The sequence below is a fragment of the Physeter macrocephalus genome, chromosome 3, assembly GCF_002837175.3.
Source record: "Physeter macrocephalus isolate SW-GA chromosome 3, ASM283717v5, whole genome shotgun sequence".
Taxonomy (NCBI): Eukaryota; Metazoa; Chordata; class Mammalia; order Artiodactyla; family Physeteridae; genus Physeter; species Physeter macrocephalus.
Genome location: NC_041216.1, coordinates 13,535,724 through 13,559,102, shown reverse-complemented (window position 1 = coordinate 13,559,102; position 23,379 = coordinate 13,535,724). Strand labels below are relative to the sequence as shown.

The 23,379-nt window shown below is 44.5% G+C and overlaps 1 protein-coding gene across 3 annotated transcripts in view; it reads right to left on the bottom strand.

Moving 5' to 3' along the window:
• The window catches only part of PTAFR (platelet activating factor receptor), a 44,955-nt gene that overhangs the window by 19,010 nt on the left and 2,566 nt on the right, over positions 1-23,379 (bottom strand). The window lies entirely within an intron of this gene.

Below are 23,379 nucleotides of genomic sequence, written 5' to 3'. Positions count from 1 at the left end.
CTACCATACGACCCAGCAATCCCACTACTGGACATATACCTTGAGAAAACCATAATTCAAAAAGAGTCATGTACCACAATGTTCACTGCAGGTAGGAACAGGATGGTCAAGATGTAGGAGGAGGACCAGGGGACCACCACGCAAGACCCGACAGAAGAAAGTTTCAAGAGTGTGGCAGCAAGTGGCCAACGGTGTGAAAAGCCTCAGCGAGATCCAGCACAATGAAGACAGGAAAGCAAACATTGCACAGGACCACTCAGAAATCTATCTCCCTGATCAGACGGACAGTAGTTTCCTAAGCATGCGTTCTGGCGTGAATGAGAGGCAAGGAAGTGGAATGTCAAATTCTCGTTCAAGAAGCTGAGTTAAGCAAATAAAGCCTGTGTGTGGACCTTGTGTGTATCTTGATTTAAACAAACTAACTGTAAAATATATATATATATATATATATATATATATACTTGTTAGACAACTGGGAGTACTCAAAGTATTAGATGGAATTAAGAAATCGATGCTGGGAATTCCCTGGCAGTCCAGTGGTTAGGACTCAGCACTGGTCGGGGAACAAAGATCCCGCAAGCTGCATGGCACAGCCAGAAAAAAAAAAGAAAAGAAATTGATGCTAATTTTGTGAGGCTGTGATCGTGATATATTGGTTATATACTTTTAGATTTTTAATTCCTTATCTATTATACACACATACTGAAGAATTTATAGGTAGGATTACACAGTATCTCAGTTTTGCTTTAAAATATTCCAGGAAAAACATGCCGGTGTGCTAATCTCAAGTGAGAAGCAGCTTCCCAGGAACGCAACCTGCGACAATGTGTACTCAGGTCCTCCGAACCCAGAGCCTCCCCAGTCCACACGGCCCTCACAGGAGGCCCAGCAGAGGTAGGCCTCTTCCTTCCAGATACAGGACCAGAATCAGTGTGGACAACTTGGGCAGAACCCCTGCCTTTGCCAGTAGCCTCGTCCTTGGCCTCCAATACCACCACCCAGGCCCTTCTTACTTCTGCTGCCTTCTCTCCAGTCACAGGTCTCCAGGTGACTCCCACTCTCTTGGCCCTCATCCCCAACATAATGCCCAGATGTCCCTTTGCATCAATAGAACCCTTGAAATCACCCAAAATGTAACCAGCCTAGTCTCCTCTGGGTCTGGGGGCTCATACATCCACGTCTTCATTCATGCTCCCCTCCCTCTCTCTGCCCAGCTGACTACTGATCATCCTTTAAGGCTGCTCAGGCCTCCTTTCCTCCAGGTAGTTCTTCCTAAGCCTCTCTGACTCTTTCACATCCTGCCTCTCCCCCAAGACCCGGTTAAGTGCCCATCCTCTGGGCTCCCAAAGCTCACTGAAATTGCCTGTGTGTGTCCTCCTGCCACTAGGCCTTAGTTTCTTGAGGAATGAGACCATGTCCATTCATTCACCTGACATCCTGCTGAGTGCCCGGCACTGTGTTGGGGACACTGTGGGAATAAAACAGGCAAGATTCTGGCCCTTGAGGAGCTTATACTCTAGTCATGGAAAACAGACAAAAATAAGTAAAGAGATAAATGAACAAGGTAATTTCAAATTGTGATGAATTCAATAAAAGAAATTAAAATAGTGACATGATGAAGATTGGATAGAGGGCTACTTAAAATAGAGTGACCAGGGAAGGCTTCTCAGAGGAGGTGACATATAAATGAAACTAGAGGCAGATCTACCATGAAGCCAAGGAATTAAGCTTTAAGACCCCTTCCTAGGCCTTGTTTCTAATTGTATATATATAACTCGGTATCTCTTAAAGAGGGGCCCACATATTGTATAAGCTTCAGAGTCCTACAAAACCTGTGTCTCGCCCTGGCTAAAATCTAAAAAGTGAGAAGGAACAAGTCAAGAGAAAATCTAGAAGAAGCATATTCCAGGCAAAGGGTATCACGTGCAAAGGGCCTACAGTGGGAATAAGTTCCTCATATTCTGAGCTAAAAATAAATGTGTCACGTTCAGGGAACTGAAGGGTCAGTGTCCCCAGAGAAATGGGAAGAGTAAGATGAGATTTGAGGGCAACAGACCCCAAATCACTCCTACACCATGGTAAGGAGTTTGGGTTTTATTCTATAAACATCAGAGGGCCGCTGGACTATGTCAAGCACGTGAGCAGCAAGGTCTGACTCTCTCCAGCTGCTGGGCAGAGAATAGATGGTAGGGGACAAGAGTGGAAGCAGAGACACTCTGTCAGAGGCAAGAGATGGTGGTGACGTGGACCAGAAAGTAGCATTTCCAATTCCTCTCTCCATCCCCAGCACCCAGCACAAGCTTGGCCAGAGTAGGAGCTTAACAAACATTTGTCTAGCAACTAACAAGATTGACTCTTTTGTGAGGGCTGCAAGAGAGCTGACCCAAGAAGATGGTAGAGGCCTGATCTCTCCAGTGACAAAAGAGCACCAGTGGCTGCCTGCTCCCCAGAGCAGCCTCCGGACAAGGCAGAGTGAGCCCTCTACAACCTCATTACTCAAAGTGTGGTCCTTGCACCAGCAGCATCAACATCACCTGTAAGCTTGTTAGAAAAGTAGAACCTGACTCTACCTCAGACCTGCTGTTTCAGCATCTGTATTTTAACAAGATTCCCCGGTGATTCACGTGCACACTGAATTTTGAGCAGTGCTGTGCCTCCACACACTGTCAGCCACATACTTGCCTGTTCTAACACCTTCCATGGCTCCCCATTGCCCAGGACCAAGTGCAAGCTCCTTCCTCATCTCATCTCCCACCAGCCTCTACTACCACTCGCCCTCTACTCCAGCCACAATGAACTTCTTGCTGCTTCTCTAAAAACTATTTCTCCTCAAACCTCTGTGCCTTTGCACATGCTGTGGCCCCTACTGAGAATGCCTTTTGCCTATTGCTTTACCTAGCAAAATCTTACTCTTCTTTGAAGACGTAATCTAAAGAGTGCTTCCCCTGGGACGCCTTCTCTGTTTGCCCCAGGCAGAATGAGTTGCCTCCTTCTCTGGGTTGCCATGGCACTGGGCACATTCCTCAGCATAGCATCTGACACTGTATGTTGTAAATATTGATTTCTGTGGACGTTTCCTCGCCAGGCTGAGAGCTTCTTGAGGGCAGAGACTAGATCATTTTTATCTCTTTATCTTCAGTGTCAGACATTAAAGACTGAATGAATGAATGACCAAGCCCTGACAATTATTCAGAGGAAACTGGTATGAAGGAAAGGTGTCCAGTCTCTCTGGCGGGAAAAGGCAGGGTAGGGAAAAGGCCTCTGGAGTCAGAAAGACCTGGGTTCTTAACTGGCTCTGCCATTTACTTGCTGTATGACCTTGGGCAAGTGACTTCACCTCTCTGAGCCTCAGTTTCTTCATCTGCAAAATCTTATAAGCCAAAACAATGTTTCCAAAGATAAGCATGCAAAGTAGCCACAAATGGCCAGGCCTTCCTCTCACTATTGGCCCAGTCACTTGGAGCCAGGGGAGGGGACTGTGGATCACCAGTGACCTCAGGGACTCTAACCCACATACTGGCTTTCCTGCCAGCTCCAGAGAGGGTGTTGGGCTAATGCCAACAAAGCTTTCAACGCCTCAGGAAGGGAAGGAGCATTCAGAGGGAGAAGGAAGAGGTGACTCAGACCACTCAACTCAACACGTGGGCAGGGCTCCCTGATGGATCAAGGCCAGGCAGCAGGCCCAGGCCCAGCATTTAGCTGGGGGGTGGGCTAGGGGGGCATAAATATTTATGGAGACAAGAAGAATTCTACCATCTGTATCTCCAACCCTCTGCCCTGCAGAGTATTCAGTCCCAACCCCCACTGACTGCCATTCCCATACTGTCTGCAAACAATCCCAGCCCCTAGGGGACCTAGAGAAAGGGCTCCCATCCTCAGCTGGACAGTCAGAGGGACCACTGAGATCCTGGCAGAAGGAATTATGTGCTGATTACTTCCCCAGTGTGGACTGTGGGTTGGGACGTTGGGTTTACCAGTCAGACTGGCCCCTAACAGTTGTGGGGCCATTTGGGGTCAAGAGTACAAATGTCTGAATATTTATAAGCTATAGATCAGTCATATCTAAGTTCATGCACATTTCATGAATCAGAAGCTCCTCGCAGCCTGCCAAGCCTGGGAGCATGGGAGGGGCACTGGCTCCAAGTGGGCACTCCCTCTGGGATCCAAGGACTCCGTGCTCTGTGGGGGAGGGCATGACTGGAGAGGAGCCAGAGCCAGCCCACCTAAGCTCAGGGCACTGGGCATCATTCACTGATTAAATGAACAGACACCTCTTACCCATGATCATATTTCCTCCTCAAATCAGCCTTGCAAGGTGAGTTTTACAAAATGCCCATTTTTCCAGCAAAAAAAGTGAGGTCAGAGAGGGAAACAGACTTGTCCACAGTCACATAGCTGGGAAGTGGCCAGTGAGATTTTGAACTCCAAGGCCCATCCTGTCTCTCCCAGGCCAAGCTGTGGCCCCTGGTGGAAGCAAACCACTCCTTGGTCAATTCATCCACTCACAGACCTGTCCTATTGCCTGAGAACAGGTGCTTCAGAGGCTGCAAGGCCCCGGAAAGAGTTGCCTTCGACCTGGGGCCCTGCTTTTACCTTTGCTCCCCAAAGTGGGGAATTGAACAGGGCAAAGGCAGGGGAGGGACTGCTCTGCATTCATCTAACTCCTGCCAGGCAGCGTTGAAGCTGGAATCAAATCCTGGTTCAAACACTAAACTCTCCCCATGACTCTGCGTCTCTGTCTCTTCACTGGTAAAATGAGGATTTAAAAATGGGCCTAAGAGAAAAGGAAATTAAGAAAGTAATCCCATTTACGATACCATCAAAAAGAATAAAATACTTAGGAATAAACTTAACCAAGGAGGCAAAAAACTTGTACACTGAAAACTACAAAATATTGCTGTAAGGAATTAAAGAAGACACAAATAAATGGAAAGACATCCTGCGGTCATGGATTGGAAGACTTAATATTGCTAAAATGTCCATACTACCCAAAGTGATCTACAGATTCAATGCCCTATTAAAATCCCAATGGCGTTTTTTGTAGAAATAGAAAAAATAATCCTAAAATTCATAAGGAATCTCTAAGTACCCCCAGTAGTCAAAACAATCTTGAGAAAGAAGAACAAAGCTGGAGGCCTCACACTTAATGATTTCAAAACATATTACAAAGTACAATAATCAAAAGAGTGTGGTATTGACAGAAAGACAGACATGAAGACCAGTGGAACAGAATAGAGAGCCCAGAAATGAATCCCTACATACATGGTCAAATGATCTTTGACAAAGGTGCCAAGACTACACAATGAGGAAAGGATAGTCTCTTCAACAAATGGTATTTGGAAAACTGGATATCCACATGCAAAAGCATGAAGATGGACCCTTATCTTAAAGCACATACAAAAATTAATTCAAAATGGATTAAAGACCTAAACATAAGACTGGAAACTATAAGATTCCTAGAGGAAAACCTAGAGGGAAATCATCATGACATTGGAATGGGCAATGATTACTTGGGTATATACCAAAAGCACAGGTAACAAAAGGAAAAATAGACATTTGGAACTATATCAAACTTAAAAACTTCTGTGAAGCAAAGGAAACAATCAACAGAGTAAAAGCCAACCTACCAAACTGTAGAAAATATTTGCAAATAATATAAGGAATTAATATTCAGAATATATAAAGAACTCTTACAACTCAATAACAAAAAAAAAATTAAAAATGGGCAAAGGACTTGAAGAAACATTTCTCCAAAGATATGCAAATGGCCAACAAGCATATGAAAAGATGGGGAGGGATGGATTCCGACTTTGGGATTAGCAGATGCAAACTATTATATATAGAATGGATAAACAACAAGGTCCTACTATATAGCACAGGGAACTATATTCAATATCCTGTGATAAACTATAATGGAAAATAATATGGAAAAGAATGTATATATATATATATATATATATATATACATACATATGTATAACTAAATCACTGTGCTGTAGAGCAGAAATCAACACATTACAAATCAATTATACTTCAATAAACTAAATTTTTTAAAAAATTGCCAAGAGGCAGGGGGGAAAAAAGCATATGAAAAGATGCTCAACATCACTAATCATCAGGGAAATGCAAATCAAAACCACAATGAGATATCGCCCATTAGGATGGCCTCAATCATAAAAGCAGAAAATAACAAGTGTTAGTGAGGATATGGAGAAATTGAAACACTTATGCACTCACTGTCGGTGAGAATATAAAATGACACAGCCACTATGGAAAACAGTATGGAGGTTCCACAAAAAATTAAAAATAGAACACCCAAATGATCTAGAAATCTCACTTCTGGGTATATTTCCAAAAAAAAATTGAAAACAGGATCTTGAAGAAGTATTTGTATACCCAGATTCACAGCAGCACTAGTTACAATAGCCAGGAGATAGAAGCAACCTAAATGTCCATCAACAGGTGAATGGATAAACAAAATGTGGTATATATGTATAATGGAATACTATGCAGCCTTAAAAAGGAAGGAAATCCTGTCCTATGCTACAACATGGATGAAACTTGAGGATATTAATAAGTGAAATAAACCAATCACAAAAAAACAAATACTGAATGATTCTACTTATATGAGGTTTCTAAAGTAATCAGACTCACAGAAACAGAAAACAGAACAGTGGTTGCCAGGGGCTGGAGGGAGGGAGAAACAGGGAGTTGATGTTCAATGTGTACAGCGATTCAGTCATGCAAGATGAAAAAGTTCCAGAGATCTGTGGTATAACATGTGCATATAGTTAACAACACTTAAAAATTGTTAAGACGGTAAATCCCTCTTACATGTTTTTTTACCACAATAAAAACAATTTTTAATGGGTCTCAGAGATGGCAGATTTGAAAATACATTGTATAATTTTAACTTGGAATCATATGGCTCAGCTTTTTTATTTAATGGTTGTGTGACATTTGGTAAAACTGCTTCCCCTCTTTGGGCCTCATCTATAAAATGAGGACAATAACACATCTACCCTATAGAGCTTTTTGTGAGCACCCAGAGAGATAAAGGATATAAAGTATTTGGGAAAGGACAGTGGTTAAGACCACAGACTCTGGCGTCAGACAAACCTCCGTTCAAATCCTGTCTCTGTCCTGGCTTCATGACCATGGTCAAGCTTATCATTCTCTGAGCCTCAGGTCCTTCCCATGTAAATGGAGCTGATAATATTTCAAGCACATAGCTCCCAGCATGGTGCAAAGATTCAATGAATAATGTAGCACAATTTCAGGTATTCATGATCAACAGCTCTAAAAAGCTGTATCTACAGGAAATCCAGACAATCAGCTGATTAGATCAGATCAAATGTTTCTCAAAATAGCACCACTGTCATTGCAACTGTTCACATCTAGCTCATCCCAAGTTTACCCCAGCTTGAAGCCACCTATATCAGACTTCCAGATATATCATTAACCCTGAAAACTTCTGGGAACCAGTCACATCTTTTTATGGCAGCTAGAGACAGCTGGCAAAATGCTATCAGCCAATTCTTGCCCGAGACAATTTCACCTCCATAAGCCTCTGTTCATTCATCTGTTTAAAAAAAAAAAAAGAATCCTAACACTACATCATAGCATTTTTGTAAGGATTAAATGGAAAATGTCTGATCCATAATAAGAGCTCAGTGAATGCTGGCTACTGTTAGTCTTACTTCTCTACCCCAGAAAGGGTTAGAGGTGCCACCTCTGGTTCCCCTAACACATCACATTGCATTAAAATGGCTGTTGATTTCTCTTTCCCTTCTGGGCTGGGAACTCCCTGGGTACAGGTCCTCAGGCATTACACACACACACACATACACACACACACACACACACACACACACACACACACACACACACACACACACACACAGAGTCGCATCGTCCCTCATCCTTCACTTCCAAACCTCTCACACCAGCCTCAGCCACTCCCAGCCCTTAGATTCCCTGGGACCAATAACACACCATAGTTCAGGGACTTCCCTGACAGTCCAGTGGTTGGGACTCTGCGCTTCCACTGCAAGGGGCACAGGTTCAATACTCAGGGAACTAGGATCCCGCATGCCATGCGGCGCAGCCAAAAACATACATTAATTAATTAATTAAAGGTTTAAAACACCATAGTTTAATCATTTCCCTTCTATGAGTCCTAGATTTCACATCAATAAAACAGAAATGATATCAACATTGACCTCACAGTATAGCTTTCAGGTTGAAAGCAGTTAAACTTCTAACATGCTCAATAAATATTACCTCCTATTCTGGCCTCCCCTGATACTTGACATTTGTGCCCTGGCTTGGCCATGCCTGTGTGCTTCTGGTCATATCCTCTAAAAATTCCCCTCATGGAGTGGTTTCATTACCATTTGTCCAGGAAGCAGCAGGATTTGAGGGGCAAATACAGGGAGCAAGTTTCCTGACCTCTGGGGAATTCTGCACTAGGCTCTACATGGTTTCCAGTACAAGGAGGCTAGCACCATGCTAGGTACATTTATTGGTGGATGAATGGAGCTCATTGCCTGGGAAGAGGTCAGGGACAGGGTCAAGGGCCCCAGAGATGGGGGGTGGCCTGGGCCTCAGAGTTTCCCAACTTTCTTTCTCACTTGGGGCCCACCTGATCCCAGGTTTATATATTATATTGATGAGACTCAGTCTCTGCTCATCTGGCCTAGGACATCCCTGTGGAGTTGGGGGATCCTGAGCCTGGCCTGAGCCTCTCCTTCTGGGTCCAAGATACCCAGATAGTATCTGTCTGCTTCTTGCCTCCTGGAAGTCAGCCAGGGCAGGGAAGAGGTAGCACCCAAGGAGGTGCTTCTTCCTCTGGGCTTCTCCAGCAAGGGCACACCTCTGTTATACCAGGAATCATTCTGACATCTTCAGGGGCTGGCCCAAGGGAAAATGTAGGCTACGGGACACAGGCCCTGCGGTCACACAGACTCAGATCTGCGCCCGGCTCTGCTCTTTCCTAGCTGATCTTCAGCCCTTGAAGCCTCTCTTTCTTCATTTGCAAAATGGTGATAATAGAAACTTCCTCACAGGGTAAGTTGTAAGTGCAAAATGAAGCAACTGATGCACGAGGTTATTGATCAATAACTGTGAGCTCCTCCCTCCCCCTCAGAAAATGTTTGTTGAATGAATGAATGAATGAGCAAACAAATCAGCAATGTACCAAAGCAGCCACATATCTCCTCCTTTGGAAGCAGCAACCAAGGGTGGCTGAAGAGAAATACGAATTACGATCAGGAATTACGATCAGAGGATCTGGGCTCTGATCTCAGCCAAGCCACCCACCACCTAGAGTGAGTCTCTCCCCAGTTCTAAGCCTTGGGATCTTCATCTGCACACACCCCTCCCCCACCAAACCTCAAACACTATTGTGAAAAGGAAGATGGTTGCGCGTGATAAAGGGTTTGGTAAACAGTAAAGCATTTGGGGAATTGAAACAGACTTTATAAACTGTGAAGAGATCTGCAGAAATTTTTGACAGGCTTCTCCCATTAGCCAGCTGAGCTCAGCTCCAAACTTAGACCCTGAAGGTCCCCTCCTGTAGAATTAAGAAGGGGGGGAGGGGCTGCCGAGTGGTGGTCTTCCCCCCACATAGTCTCCCTCATCACCATCTCATTCACACACACACACACACACACACACACACACACACACACACACAAACTGGCTCTGGATTCTCTTTGGCTGAAGACACAGGGAATAAAGGAGTACCATCCTCTCAGCTGTTTTTGCTGATGATCCTGCTTCTGGGAACTGCTGGGCTGTCCTGGGCCCACGTGCAGTTGGTCATGCTCCAGGCACACGTATAGCCATAGCAGAGCTGGGACCTGTACATATAGCACACGTATAGCACACGTATAGCATATAGCCAGAGCAACTCCCCAGTCCACCCCACACAACCACAGGCACACATGCACGCACAAAGATACACCAGAGGCTTCTCTCTCCTCCCACCATCCTTCCAAGGAACCCAACAGCTGCTAGTCAGAGACGTAGCTGCCCCGGGGGCCCAGCATTTGTCCTTCTGGGAACAGGCTCCACTCCGAAGCCAGACACACTCTCCCAGGACCCATCAGGGAGTGCTCCCAGGCCATAGCTCAGCTGTTGCCCCCTCCTGGGTCTATCCATGGGGAGCAGGAGACCAGTATGGGAAAGGAGGGGCTGCCACAGGAAAAGAGAAGCATCCCCTTCTCCTCAACAAGGGCGTGTTCACAGGCTTAGGGTAGGGAAGAAGAGGTTTCTCCATAAAACTCTCCCTATAAAAGGCCAAAAATATGCCAGCCTCTCATTACACACCCCCCACCAGTCAAGAGAGGAAACTCAGTCCTGGAGGCATATTTTGTCATTAGCACCATAGACTGTGACTTTCTTACCCAAACCTTCATTGGACAGATGGAGAAATTGAGGCCCAGAGAAGAGAAAGGTTTTGCCCAAGGTGACAACAGTATCGGGGGCAGAGGTGAGACCAGATGCTGGGCCTCTGGCTCACTGTCTATCCTCTTCCAAGTACAGCATATTACTTTATCATTCACTATTCAATTCATGACATGCCAAACTCTGTGCAAAGGGTAAGGATAAAACAAGGAACAAACAAATCCCTCCTCCTTGAGGCATTTACAGTAAGAATTACGGTATCAGTATCAGCAGTAACACGTTGGCTCACATTCATGCAACATCCTACGATTGATAAAGCACATTCCCACCCAGTCTCTTACTTCATCCTCCCCACAAACTCACAGGTCAGTACTTAAACCGCCATCTGCAAAGAAGGGAAGTGAGGCTCCTGAGATGTCCAAGGTCCCAGCTTGTAAGCAAGAGCTGATGCCAAAACCCCAGGGCCCACCTCAGGCCCAGGGCCATCTCTGCAACTTTGGAGTGGCACACACACACACACACACACACACACACACACACACACACTCTCTCTCTCTCTCTCTCTCTCTCTCTCTCTCTCTCTCTCTCTCTCTCTCTCTCTAAGCACCTAGAACACAGCTGTGTATTCAGTCAAGAGCTAAATCAGAGCTTCCTGCATGCTTGGGGAGAGACTTTGCTGGTCTCCTCATTCTCTACAGGTGAGCAAGTGTCTGGGCAGCAGCCTCCATTCACCACACCCACATCTGGACCTGCCAGTGAAGGACGGGGGCTACCAGCCTGTGCTCTGTCCCTACCAACTGGGACCTGACGGGGGAAGCAGGTTGTGAGCCAGGCACTTTGTACCAGCAACCTGGTTATCCTCGTCTTCATCCCCCTGGGAAAACCCAGCATCTAGTGAATTCCTAAGTACGCAGCGCTGTACCAGACACTTTACATCTCCTGATCTTCATGCTGGGGAGACAGCATTATACTCATTTGACAATTTGGGAAACGGAGGCGCAGAGCAGGGATGTGACATGGTCAAGGCCACACAGCTAGTAAAGCAGATGGCTTCCAGCCCCTGAGATCTAGGTAGCCCCCTCTCATCACCATCACCACCTCCCAGTGAGGTCTCTGAGGTCACTTCAGCACTGCCTTGGCCTTAGAGAACCAAAGAGCGGAGCAGATTCCCTGGGAAAGTTTGGTCACAAGGAATTCCTTTTAAGCAAGAGCCTCTGGGCCTGAAGAAGATGCCAAAACATTCCCTTAAAAGCAGAAACACTGGGACTTCCCTGGTGGTGCAGTGACTAAGAATCTTCCTGCCAATGCAGGGGACAAGGGTTCAAGCCCTGGTCCGGGAAGATCCCACTTGCCGCGGAGCAAGTAAGCCCGAGCGCCAAAACTACTGAGCCTGTGCTCTAGAGCCTGCAAGCCACAACTACTGAGCCTGCGTGCCACAACTACTGAAACCCACGCGCCTAGAGCCCAAGCTCCACAACAAGAGAAGCCACCACAGTGAGAAGCCTGTGGGCTGCAACAAAGAGTAGCCCCCGCTCGCCGCAGCTAGAGAAAGCCTTGCGCAGTAAGGAAGACCCAACGCAGCCAAAAATAAATTAATTAATTAATTTAAAAAATTTTTTTTAAAAAAGCAAAAACAGAAGCACTTGTTTGCTTAGGCGCAGTCTAGGGGTCATGAACTTGGTCTCCCGAGGACATTGTCACACACCTCCTCCTGGCCCGGCCCGAGCTGGGACGCCTCTTACCTGTCCCGGGGCAGTGGCTGCCTCTGTCAGGTCTGAGTATCTGTCTGCAGCCCCAGCCTCTGTGCTGTCTGGAATTGCAGATGTGAGGAAACAGAGCACATCCCTGCCAAGTCACCCCCAGGAGGAAACGTCATGACCCCAGGGCCCTTTCAGCGGATGCCACAGAAACCTCAGAGTTGGGTCACCCAGGCCCTGGGCGCTGCTCGGAGGTTTCTCACAGAGAAAGGGGCAGGGTGGGGTGTGGGCAGCGGCCACCGAGCCGGGAGCTGGGGAGGAGGAAGAGAAGAAGCAGACAGGGAGAGAGCAAGAGGGGCGAGAGCGTGCATTCGAGACAGCACAAGTGTGAGGGAGAGGGGAGACGAGACGTGAGTGAGAAAACAGAATAAGAGAGAGAGTCAGGGGAAACGAGAGATGGAGAGAGACAGGCACACAGAGAGAGACAGACAAATGTAAACACAGAGAGAGGGAGCATGAGAGGAATGAGGAGATTTGAGGACAAAAACTAAGGGAGTTACAGAGAAAAAGATGAGACAGTAAGAGCGCCTGTGTGTGTGCGTGTGCACGTGTGTGTGCGTGTGCACATGAGCATGAGAGAAAAGACAAAAGAAAGGGAAAGAAGGAGGAGAGGGAGAGTCAGCTGCAATATAAAAAGGATGAGAAGGGAGGAACTCGGAAGAGCTGCTGTGGTCAGTGCCATGGCCCGGCTGGGCTCCCCTGGTGACCAAGGAGCACCAAGACAAAGGAACCGATGGGGACAGAGTCCTGCGGGGCTGCGATTGCTGGGGAGGAAGGCTCGTAAGACCCGGGGCAGGAATTTGGCAGCGAGTGAGTTAGAGGGAATAGGTGAGGGTGAGTAGGTGTGGGCAACTGAGGAGATGAACGCAGGTGAGTCTGTCAGTGAGTGTGCGTGTGTGTGAGTGTGCATGTGTGAGTGAGCGTGTGTGTGAGCGTGCATGTGTGTGAGCGTGTGTGCGTGCGTGTGTGAGAGTGTGCATGTGTGAGTGAGCGTGCATGTGTGAGCGTGCGTGTGTGCATGCGTGTGTGAGAGTGTGCATGTGTGAGTGAGCGTGCATGTGTGAGCGTGAGTGCGTGTGTGTGAGTGTGCGTGTGTGAAAGTCCGGTGGTGGAGGCTTTTTGTGTGAACAGAGAGATGGGCCCGAGCTCCCTGCCTCAGTTTCCAGCCTATTTATCCACTCATTCATTTAACCAATAAACGTTTATTGAGCCCCGCACCGGGCACTGCAGAGGACACTGTCTAAAGAAGCAAGCCCCTCAGCTGAGAGCCAACCCAAAAGCCTCCTACACAGGGCGGGAAACAGGTCTAGACGGGACCGGGGTCCCACAGCCAGGCAGGTGCAAAGCAGAGGTGATAGTACGGGCTCCTGACACCCCATGCAGGGTCCGGCCTCCGCTCTGCCCTGGGTGTCTGGACTGGCCCCCTCCTGCTCTTTGGGACCCCCCTGCTGTTCCTTATCAAAGCCAAAAATGGACCTCAAAGGACAAACCACCTTTAACATGTGGCTCAGCCCTGAAGAACTAGAGCCAAAAATCTGCCCCCTCCCCCAGCCGCACCCCATCACACACAGGTGGACACACTCAAACCACCTAAGCACACAACCCTTGCACGCTCACGTACACTCAGTACACACCATCATGCAGAGATACCCAGTCATAATTGCATCTCCCCACTCACCTGCACACTCACAAGCTCAGGTGTCACATCTGTCATCCCCTTACTCACAACTGCCCAGCATCACCTCCTACCTCGTGCTCATTCACACACTCTCCTCAGATCCTAAGATGTGGCCCAGGCCTCCTAGGAGGGACTTTGAAAAGGCCCAGTTTGGTCATCCCTTCTCGTCTCCCTTGGAGGCATTTTGAGCCTTGAGCACCTGAGACAGGAGAGAACGTGGTGGTCTGTTCATCACATTTAACCTTCACACAAACTATCCACCAGAGCTGAGGCCCTAGCTCTGCTCCCCAACCCAGATCCTCTTCCCCCAAACTGGCTTCACCTTCTCAGCCATCCCCCAGCCACCACGTTCCAGAGGCACAGAGAGACCTCCAGGATCAACCTTGACCACAGACTGAAGGACACCTGGCTCAACTCCATGCTCACGCCTGGTTTTCAATAGTCCCTCATGTACGTGCACGGAGCAATCGCAGTTCAGCACTCTTTGAGATTATCAATAATCAGGGCAGGTAGGCAGAGGTTATTATCCACATTTTACAGATGAGGAAACTGAGGTTGACTCCTCTCTCTCACACCCACCTCATTCTGTTACCAATTCTGTCAGTTCTACTTTAAAATATATCCAAATCTGAATCTAATAAAGCCTTTAGATCCAAACTTCAGTTTGTAGGAAATACAGGCAGAAGAGGTACAAATTAAAGGGCATTTCAGAGAAGCAATCAGTCAAATCCAGAATGTGAGACCAGGACAATCTACAGGAGAACTGATCCGGTTCCTTCAAAAGATCAACCACGGCGGGGGGAGGAATGGGGAGCTGACTTTTAATCTAGGAATCTCTAGATTAAAAGAGACTTAAGAGATATAAAAATCAAATGCAGGGACTTCCCTGGCGGTCCAGTGGTTAAGACTCCATGCTTCCACCGCAGGGGACACGGGTTCCATCTCTGGTCAGGGAACTAAGATCCTGCATGCCGTGCAGCGCAGATGAAAAAAAAAAAATCAAATGCAACCTGTGGGTCTTGTTTGGAACCTGGATCAGTCAAGTCAACTGTAAAAAGATACATGTATCAGTTAGGGTCCTGGAAAGAGATGGCACACTCAACGTGGGCAATCTGAGGAGGAAGGGATTACTTAAAGAAACCTGAGCAGGTCTAGAGAACCAAAAGGAATAGTGTAGTCGTCCAAGGCTGCCAAGAGTGGGGTGCCGTTTTCATCTGAAGGGCTGAGGAGAGGGGGCAGTTACTGGAACACAAAGAAGGTAGCTATTTGGAAAAGGCTGCCTGACAAGAGTTGTGACCTTGCGTAGGCAGTTGTAGCTGGTGGTCAATGACCAGGCAGAGAGGGAACCAGGACATAAATACCCGAATCTCTCTCTTCTTCCACCCTCTGGTTTCTTACCAGTGCCTCCCATTGGCTGAGCCCAACCAGAAGCACGGGAGATGGATAAGGTTGTCCATACAGATCAGCCTCTGGGGGCACAGAGTTGGGTGGAGAAGGGTGGAGAGTGGATCTGGAGGGGAACACAGAAGATATCCAGGACAGACACATTTGAGAAAATCAGGGAGAATTTAATATGGGCAGGATTTTAGATAGTTCTAAGGGATTTAAAAAATTTTATTAGAGCATAATGGTGGTGTGGTTATATAAGAAAATGTTGATATATATTGAAATATTTAGGGATGAAATTACAGGGAAATGGTTTAAAATATTACAGTAAAATAAGGGGAGAGAGAGAGAGGAGGGGAGGGGAGGGAAGGGAAGGATGAAAGGAACGAAGGAAAGAAAAAGAGAGAGAGAGGCAAAATATTGAATCTAGAGAATGGGTATTTTGTAGGCTGAATAATGGTCCTCAGAAATATCAGGTCCTAATCTCTGGAACCTGTACCTGTTACCTCATGTGGCAAAGATTTTGCATGTACAATTGAATTACTGCTCTTGAAATGAGGAGATTATCTCGGGTTATCCAACTGAGCCTTAATGCAATCACCAGCACCTGAGTAAGAAAGGAAAACTTGATACAGACAGAAGAGAAGGCAATGTGGCCACAGAGGCAGAGTGACATGGCCACAAGCCAGGAATACCAGCAGCCACCAGAAGCTGGAAGAGACAAGGAATGGCCTCCGCCCTAGAGCCTCTGTAGAGAACGCCAAAAAGAAAAAAAAAAAAGAAACTGATTTTGGAATTCTGGCCTCCAGAATTGTAAGAGAAAAAATGTGTGTTGTTTTAAGCTGCCAAGCTTGTGGTCATTTGTTACAGCAGCTGTAGGAAACTAATACAGGTGCACAGGGATTTATTATACTCTTCCCTCTCTTCTTGTGTGTTTGGAAACTTTTCTAATAAAGTTGTGTTTGTGCATGCTCAATTCACAACACTACCTACGAAATGGTCTTGCCAAGGAAAAAGAAACAGAATCAGCAAGTTCAACTACCAGTTTACAGGAAATAGAGAAGAGGAACAGATCATAGGGTACCCTCAGCAAATTCAGACAGCAGTGAACGCACAGAACAAGCAACCTGGTTTCTTCAACAAATAAATTATAAGGGAGAAAAAAAGAACCTATAGATTACGAGAATTAAGAGGCATAGCAACCAAATTGCTATGTGTGAGCCTTTTTGGGATTCTGATTCAAACAAACTAGACAGAGAGTGAGAGAGAGAGAGAGAGAGAGAAGCAAAGAAAGAGAAACTTATGAGACAATCAGAAATTTGAACACATCAGATATTCAATTATATTAAGGAATTAATGTTGATGGTTAGGTTAATGACTTCACGGTTACGTTAAAAAGAATTCTTATCCTTTAGAGAAACATATGAAATATTTACAGATGAAATTATGTATTGGGGATTTGCTTCAAAATAAAATGGGACATACCTCAACTGAAAAAAATGGGTTGATAATTGTTGAAGTTGGCTGATGGTACATGGGGATCCATTATACCATTAAGTGCACTCTTGTATGTATTTGTAATTTTTTATAAGAAAAGGGGCTTTTTGTTGTTTGTTCTTTAAAGTAATTCAACACTTGTTTAGATTTTAGAGGTGAGAACAACAGTGAAAAAGAAAATTGTCTCAATGCTATATAATGAATAATTGTGTCTTGGGATGGACTTTTCTTATGATAGCGTCTTATTAGGATGTTAGGTGCGGTATCTCATACAATGTAAATGGAAGTAAAAACGTTGTAACATGGAAAATTCTGTTAAATGAAAGAAAAGAATAACAATAAAGATGCTGACGTCAATGATGTACAAACTGAGTGTGAATAAATTAGTCTCATGAAACTTGAGAGTGTAAAGAAGCACTCTCAAATTTATAAAATAGTAAATTATTGTCCAAAATGATTATGTCAGTAACCAAAAGAATAAATTAAACTGAATCACTTTGCTGTACACCTGAAACTAACACAACATTGTAAATCAACTACACTTCAATTTTAAAAATAAAATAAAATAATTTTTTAAAAGAATTAATTAAATATTATAAACAGGCATTTGACTCTAGCAGTCATTCTCACCAGGGGCTACTTTGCCCTCCAAGGATGTCAATGTCTGGACACATTTTTGGTTGTCACAAGTGGCAGGGGAGGAGGGGACTGGGGTGCTGCTGACATCTAGTGGGTAGAGACCAGCAAGGCTGCCAACCAAGCTACAATGTACAGAACAGTCCCTACAACAAACATTTATTTGGCTCAACATGTTAATAGTGCTAAGGTTGAGAAAATCAGGATTATATCATCTAATTCTAAAGAGTTTATATATTCAAGTAGGCCTAAAAAAACCTTCTGAGGGAATTCCCTGCAGGCCAGTGGTTAGGACACCAAGTTCTCACTGCCGAGGACCCGGATTCAGTCCCTGGTCGGGGAACTAAAATCCCACAAGACATGCAGCCAAAAAAATATATTTTGGGAATCTTATCATCAGGAAAATAAGGGATTGCTTATTTAAAGAGTGGCCTTGGGACCTCCCTGGTGGTCTAGTGGTAAAGAATCCACCTTCCAATGCAGGGGACGCTGGTTCAATCCCTGGTCGGGGAACTAAGATCCCACATGCCGCAGGGCAACTAAGCCCGCGCGCCACAACTACTGAGCTCTCACGCCTCAACTAGAGAGCCCATGTGTAGCAAACTACAGAGCCCACGTGCCCTGGAGCCCGCGTGCCACAACTAGAGAGAATTCTGCCCAAGCGCCGTAACGAAGAGCCCGAGTGCCCCAATGAAAAGATCCCTCGTGCCACAATGAGCCGCTTGCCACAACTAAGACCCGACACAGCCAAAAGAATTAATTGATTAACTGATTTTTTTTTAAGTTATGAAGATTGGAAAGGAAAAGCAAAACTGTCATTTTCACATGCAATATGATTTACAGAAAAATTAAAGCAATTCCACGGACAAATTATTAGAATCAACAAAAGACTTCAGCAAGATTTCCGGATATAAAATCAATAATAAAAATCAATCATGTTCCAGGAATTCCCTAGCGGTCCAGTGGTTAGGACTCGGTGTTTTCACTGCCATAGCCCGGGTTCAATTCCACAAACTGCACGGCACAGCCAAACAAGCAAACAAAGGAAATCAATCATGTTCCTATAAACAAGCAATAAACAGAAAATGTCATTTTCAAGACACAATTTATGATACCAAGAAAACTATCTTGGCCAAAGATACGTGTAAGGTCTTGATGGAGGAAATTATAAAATTATTGAAAAACAACTAAGAACTAGATGAATGGATAGATGTAAAATATTCATGCATGGGGCTGTCAGTATCATAAAGATGGAAGTTCTTCCCAATTTAATCAATAAATTCAGTGCCAGCTCAATCAAAATCCCGATAGATGTTAATTAACTAGATGGTGGGAATCTTTTTACAATGTTAGAGTTAGGGTTTACTATGATGTACACCTTAAATATCTTACAATTGCATTTGTCAATTATACCTCAATAAAGCTGGGGAAAAAATAGCATATGTAAAGCACTCAAAAAAAAAAACCCAATAGAGTTCTGCAAGGAACTTTACAAGCTGATCCTAAAATTCCAAATGAAAAAGCAAAGAGCCAAGACTAGCCAAGAAATTTCTGAAGTACAATGAGAACATACAAACAATAAGGACACATGATAGAATTTCCCCTATGATGTATCGAGTCTTATTATAAAGTTATAGTAGTAAGACAGGGTAGTATTGAGTATTAACAAAGGGACAAGCAGATAGACCAAAGGAATAGAATAGAGATCCCAGAAAGAGAGATCACAAATAGAGATCACACATATGGAAACTTGATACATATGACAGAGTTGCCATTACAGATCAATAAAAGAGAGTAGATATTGGTGCAAATCATTGGCTATCCATTAGGGGAAAAAAATAATAAAATTAGATTCCTACCTCGCACCATATCCAGAATTAAATTCCAACTGGCATAAAGACCTAACTATGAAAAGCAAAATATAAAAAACTTTGGGAGAAAATAGGGGACAATATCTTTATGAGCTAAGGGTTTGGGAAATTTTCTTAAATTAAGACATAGAAATTATAAATAACAAAGAAAACTTTGATAAATATGACCATATAAAGTTTAAACCTGTGTATATCAAAAGATACTATAAAAATAGTAAAGAGACAAGTCACAGACCAGGAGAAGATATTTGTATCAAATATATCAAAGAATTTTCAGGCATAATATAATATATATTTCTAAAAATCAAAAACAAGACAAGCCCAATAGAAAAATGGGTAAAAGAAGAAGTAGGCAATTTACAGAAGAAAAAGCCTGAAGGCTAAGAAACCATAAAAATATGGTCAACATTTCAGAAAATCAGGAGTTCAAATTAAAACAACCAACCACCAGATTGGAAAAAATGAAAGTCTGCCAATTCCTAGTATTGGGAAGCATGTAAAAAAAATAGAAACCCTTATTACACTGCTAAAAAGAAACTACAAATGGCACCACCATTTTGGAAATTAATTTCATAATAAAGTTGAAAATGCACATTATTCCTAGTTACATATTGGAAATATTAATATTTGTATGTTTCTCAGTGTAATCCTATACATATGTAAAAATGAACAGAGCTACATGTAATAACCTGGACAATAAACATAAAGCTAAACTAGACAAGCAAGTTGCAGAGGGATGCATACAGCATGATACTATTTCCTAAGACTTTAAACAGTATTATTATTAGTGGACACCCTACGTATGCATCAACATATAAAGACAAATTCAGGTTATGATTACCTCTGGGGAGAGAGGGAGGGAGCAGGTTTAGTGAGGATACACGGGAGATTCCTATTATATCTGTAATATTCTAGTTAACTCAGCAGTAGGTGCACAGGAATTTGTAATACGTATTTATATATATAACCTAAGTCTGAGATTTGCCTAGATAATTTGGAGAATAAGTCAAGAAAATGCCACATTGTATATAAAGATTTACTATAAAGTTAAAGTAATCAAGATAGGATGGGGAATTCCCTGGCGATCCAGTGGTTAGGAGTCTGCACTTTCACTGCGGAGGGCCCAGGTTCAATCCCTGCTCAGGGAAGTAAGATTCTGCAAGTCAGCCATGCGCGCACAGACAGAGAAAAAGCACAAGGATAGACAAATAGTGCAAACAAACAGAATAGAGAAAGAATCACTGGAGGAGGGGGATTACTACAAAACCAGAGGCCTCAGAACCCATAAGTCACTTGGGCAGCAGGTTCACTATGAGAGCCCTCTCGGGGATGGCCAGCCCTGACGCTTGGCAGCCCTGAATCCTCTTCCTCCTCATCATCATAACCTCAGTTTCTCTCTCTGACTCTCTCTCTCTCTTTCTCATTTACTCATCCTCCCTCAAACTTTGCCTCTTAACAACTGGGACCCCTGAGCCTCAGATTCTTCATTTGTAAAGCAGGAATGACACCGCCAACCTCATCATGGCATTACGTCTGTAAAGGACAGTTCCGGGCAGCTAGTCCTCATTCTCCTCCCTCCTCTCCCTCTTCTTCTTCCTCATCCTCTCCCTCCTCTGGTCAGGGCTGAGTCCCACCTGCTCCCCCTCTTCCGCCTAGGCACACCTTCAACAGCAGTGAGAACTGCTCCCCTTCACCAGCTTGTAAGAGGGGTCACCTCATCCTGCACTGGATCCTGAAAGGAAGACTCAGGGGTGTGGCAGGGCCCCCAGGGGTGAGATAAGGGGGAGAAGATCCAGGTCCAGCGGAATCAAGGGCAAGGGTCTCCCTGAGGATTTAGAGCAGGAGTGGACTTAGGTCTTAGGTTGGAAGGAGCCTTAGACCTTCCAGCCCCACTCCTCACCCGGGCAGATAGAGGAGGGGGAAGACATGGGAAGCCCCCAGAGTCTGGGCACTGCACTTGGAACTCTTACTGCTAGACTGCCCTGTGACTGTTGTTAAAAGAGAGGTCAGGGGCTTCCCTGGTGGCACAGTGGTTGAGAGTCCTCCTGCCGATGCAGGGGACACGGGTTCATGCCCCGGTCCGGGAAGGTCCCACATGCCATGGAGCAGCTGGGCCCGTGAGCCATGGCCGCTGGGCCTGCGTGTCCGGAGCCTGTGCTCCGCAACAGGAGAGGCCACAACAGTGAGAGGCCCGTGTACCGCAAAAAAAAAAAAAAAAAAAAAAAAAGAGGGGTCAGGAATTCCCTGGCAGTCCAGTGGTTAGGACTCCACACTTTCATGGCTGGGGCCCCAGGAACCTGCGTGCAATCCCTGGTGGGGGAAAAAACATCCCACAAGCCACAAGGGCAGCCAAAAAAAAGAGAGGTCTCCAAGGGGTAACTCGGGGGGTTTCCTCCAGACAGCAAAATTGGGTGTTTTGAGAACAAGGATCAGAGGGAGTCTGTTCACTGTGTGTCCTTTTATATCTACTGAACTTTTAACTTGCTCATTGTTACCTCTTAAAAAAATTTTTTTTATTTTTAATAAATAAAAAAGAAGTGGAGGGACTTCCCCGGTGGTGCAGCAGTTAAGAATCTGCCTGCCCCAGAGGGCAGACAGCAGAAGCAAGAAGAACTACCATCCTGCAGCCTATGGAACAAAAACCACATTCACAGAAAGATAGACAAGATGAAAAGGCAGAGGGCTATGTACCAGATGAAGGAACAAGATAAAACCCCAGAAAAACAACTAAAGGAAGTGGAGATAGGCAACCTTCCAGAAAAAAAATTCAGAATAATGATAGTGAAGATGATACAGGACCTCGGGAAAAGAATGGAGGCAAAGATCGAGAAGATGCAAGAAACGTTTAACAAAGATCTAGAAGAATTAAGGAACAAACACCTAGAAGAATTAAAGAACAAACAAACAGAGATGAACAATACAATAACTGAAATGATAAATACACTAGAAGGAATCAATAGCAGAATAACTGAGGCAGAAGAACGGATAAGTGACCTGGAAGACAGAATGGTGGAATTCACTGCCGCGGAACAGAATAAAGAAAAAAGAATGAAAAGAAATTAAGACAGCCTAAGAGACCTCTGGCACAACATTAAACGCAACAACATTCACATTATAGGGGTCCCAGAAGGAGAAGAGAGAGAGAAAGGACCTGAGAAAATATTTGAAGAGATTATAGTCAAAAACTTCCCTAACATGGGAAAGGAAATAGCCACCCAAGTCCAGGAAGTGCAGAGAGTCCCAGGCAGGATAAACCCAAAGAGAAACACACCGAGACACATAGTAATCAAATTGACAAAAATTAAAGACAAAAAAATTATTGAAAACAGCAAGGGAAAAATGACAACTAACATACAAGGGAACTCCCATAAGGTTAAGAGCTGATTTCTCAGCAGAATCTCTACAAGCCAGAAGGGAGTGGCATGATATATTTAAAGTGATGAAAGGGAAGAACCTACGACAAGATTACTCTACCCGACAAGGATCTCATTCAGATTCAATGGAGAAATCAAAAGCTTTACAGATAAGCAAAAGCTAAGAGAATTCAGCACCACCAAACCAGTTCAGTTCTACAACAAATGCTAAAGGAACTTCTCTAAGTGGGAAAAACAAGAGAAGAAAAGGAGCTACAAAAACAAACTCAAAACAATTAAGAAAATGATAATAGGAACATACATATCAATAATACCTTAAATGTGAATGGATTAAATGCTTCAACCAAAAGACATGGGCTTGCTGAATGGATACAAAAACAGGACCTGTGTATATGTATGGGTATGTCTACAAGAGACCCACTACAGACCTAGGGACACTTACAGACTGAAAGTGAGGGGATGGAAAAAGATATTCCATGCAAATGGAAATCAAAAGATAGCTGGAGTAGCAAGACTCATATCAGATAAAATAGACTTTAAAATAAAGAATGTTACAAGAGACAAGGAAGGAAAACCAGACAAAGATACTACAAAAGAAGAAAATTACAGACCAATATCACTGATGAATATAGATGCAAAAATTCTCAACAAAATACTAGCAAACAGAATCCAACAACACATTAAAAGGATCATACACCATGATCAAGTGGGATTTATCCCAGAAATGCAAGGATTCTTCAATATATGCAAATCAATCAATGTGATACACC